The sequence below is a fragment of the Nestor notabilis genome, unplaced genomic scaffold (genome assembly GCF_000696875.1).
Source record: "Nestor notabilis isolate BGI_N333 unplaced genomic scaffold, ASM69687v1 scaffold6021, whole genome shotgun sequence".
In the NCBI taxonomy this organism is placed as follows: Eukaryota; Metazoa; Chordata; class Aves; order Psittaciformes; family Psittacidae; genus Nestor; species Nestor notabilis.
Genome location: NW_009916001.1, coordinates 9,592 through 12,146, shown reverse-complemented (window position 1 = coordinate 12,146; position 2,555 = coordinate 9,592). Strand labels below are relative to the sequence as shown.

At 47.4% G+C, this 2,555-nt stretch overlaps 1 protein-coding gene across 1 annotated transcript in view; it reads right to left on the bottom strand.

Annotated features, from left to right (window-relative positions):
- MTMR4 (myotubularin related protein 4) overlaps nt 1-2,555 on the bottom strand; it is a gene marked incomplete at its 5' end in the record, with an annotated part of 22,217 nt that overhangs the window by 11,975 nt on the left and 7,687 nt on the right. The gene's annotated exons all lie outside the window — the stretch shown is intronic.

Genomic DNA, 2,555 nt, shown 5'->3' with positions numbered 1-2,555 from the left:
CAGGGCAAGGGGAAAGCAAAGGAAAAGAGGGGGCTAGCCAGAGTGCTGGGAGAAGGGGAGAGAGCAGTACAAGTAGAATGAAGTACAGGGGAAAATCCAGCAGCCCAGGGGCTTCCTGGTTACTGCAGCTACTGTTCTGCTGCTCTGAGCATAGGGCTGCATGTGGGGCAGGTCGCAGGCTTCAGAGGCAAAACACAGCCATAACCAGGTGAGCTCCAGCAGCCCAGGCAGACACCTTACCTGCAGGGTAAGGAACATCAAAGAGCAGCTCCAGCTCTAGGATATAACCCACATCATTCAGAAGGAATGTTTCAGGGCAGATGGGAAGCAAAGTGAGGGGGGTGAAACTGTCCAGCCATAAGCTCCAGAGAGTGGCCTAGTGTTCCCTGAGCCCAGACTATCCCAGCTGACGGCAACAGGCACGATGCAGCGCTTCCTATTCCTCAGCTTGTCCTGCTAGCGAGGAGCTGCCTGCCACGGGAAGAGATGGCACTTCTTCACCCAGCATCTAGACAGCTGCTCAGAAAGCCCCAGGCACAAAGCAAGGTTGGTCTACAGGATAAAAACAACAGGGTGAGGAAGAGGAATCCAGGAAGCAAAATTAAAGCTGTCAGGTAAGAAGCTGAAGATGAGGATGTCTGTGGTAGGATACGTACGCCTGGATGTCTCTGAAATGCCTCAGATTCTCTGTGTGAAGTTGGACAGGAAATTAAAGCAGCAGTGAAGTGTGACTGAGAATAAAGGTATGTGGAAGAGGGTTAGCATCAGTTAAGATCTGGAAGATCTTTTGGAATAGCTGAGTCTATACAAGAAGGGGCTTCACTGAAATGAGAACACAACCAGTTCCCTGGCACTTCAGATGAAACATTACAGGAGATGTCTTAAACTAAAAACTGGGGAGAGACAGTACAGGAGAGGTTCAGAAGCATAACTTCTAAGAGTTAAGTCACTAAAACTCTGTAGCCTTCAGGAAACAGTAAGACAGAATTCAGTAAGGCTCAGGTCTTACACAGGACAGCCTCCAGAAGTTAAGCCAAATTTAAGGAGGGCACATAAAAACTGGTGATGGGGTCAAGACAAACAGACCTGTGCTTCTAGGCTAGAATTTCAAAAAATGAAGTAGAGGAACTGAAAAGCCAGGATTAAAAAAGTGTTTGTTGGCTTAACAGCATCCTAGAAACTGGATAGGAGGAAAATCATCAGGGGTACCCTGAATTTCATGCTTTGTAGGAAGACCAAAATAGGCTGAGCTAGTGAACAAAGTGTGGCATCTTCCGGAAAACATGAAGGTAAAAGTGCAAGGCTCAGAGCTACCAGGATGCAGCAACGCAGAACAGGCACAGATGCAAATCCCAAGTCCAATGAGAAAGAGGACAGCACTGAGGCTGCACTACCACCCACTGAGGCGACAGTAACAACATCCATGAGAGGCTGGAATTGACACTGAAAGGCTGCAAGGGCAGAAACTGCCATGGGAGACTTGTGCTGCCTTCACATGAAACACAAAAGCATCACAATACCACGTAAGACAAAGGCGACATTTTTAGACACCATCAGCTGCTTCTTGGTGCTGTCAGCCAAGGACTACATGAGGACATGACCCTTTCTTCAGTCCTAAGCTCCTCCACAAGAGAGTAACTGAAAAATCACTTTGTTATTACAGTATTCAGCACACAGTAGAATTCAACAATATTTTTAGAGGGGATAAGCCTCCCATGACAGTAGCAATGAGTTTCAGAAAGGGAGAAGGAAGGAGCTTGCATATAGTAGGAGAGCTATTTAAACATGCTCTTCAATGGTCATATAAAATGCATCAGAAAGATCAGATGGGCTGGCAGAGTTACACAGTGAACAAAAGAAGTATTTTAGAAGTAAGAGTGTAAATGCTTCCAAAGGGCATGAGAGGACCCAACTGTGCACCTGAGTTAGAAAAAAGTAAACCCAAACCAGTAAAACTGAGACACATCATGCAGCTTCTGACAAATGATCTATTAAAAGATTAAAACTCTGAAGACCTTTCTCAAACATCTTGGAGGTATCAGCCTGCTGCCAGAATGTCTAATAGATGTACAAGGTGACAGCAGAAAATCAGGACTAATGATGCTGGTGTTCAGCAGAAGAACCCACAAAGAAGCTGCCAGGCCAAGCCCTATCTACAAGGGACAAGGCACAAGAAGAGATTAATGTGGATACTTCTGCAGGGGAAATTATAGAACAATCTGCTGGGAACGAGGAGGAACTGATCCCCAGGACTACACATCAGCCTTTAATGTGGAGCTGTGGAGTGAATCAAGAGGAGGCCAATGGAGCTGCTGCAAGGGCTGGAGCAGCTCTGCTCTGGAGCCAGGCTGAGAGAGCTGGGCTGGGGCAGCTGGAGAAGAGAAGGCTCCTGAAGGGGACACCTTAGAGCAGCTCCAGTGCCTAAAGGGGCTCCAGGAAACCTGGAGAGGGGCTTTGGACAAGGGCCTGTAGGAACAGGACAAGGGGAATGAATGGCTTTAATCTGCCAGAGGGGAGATTGAGATGAGCTCTGAGGCAGAAGCTCTTCCCTGGGA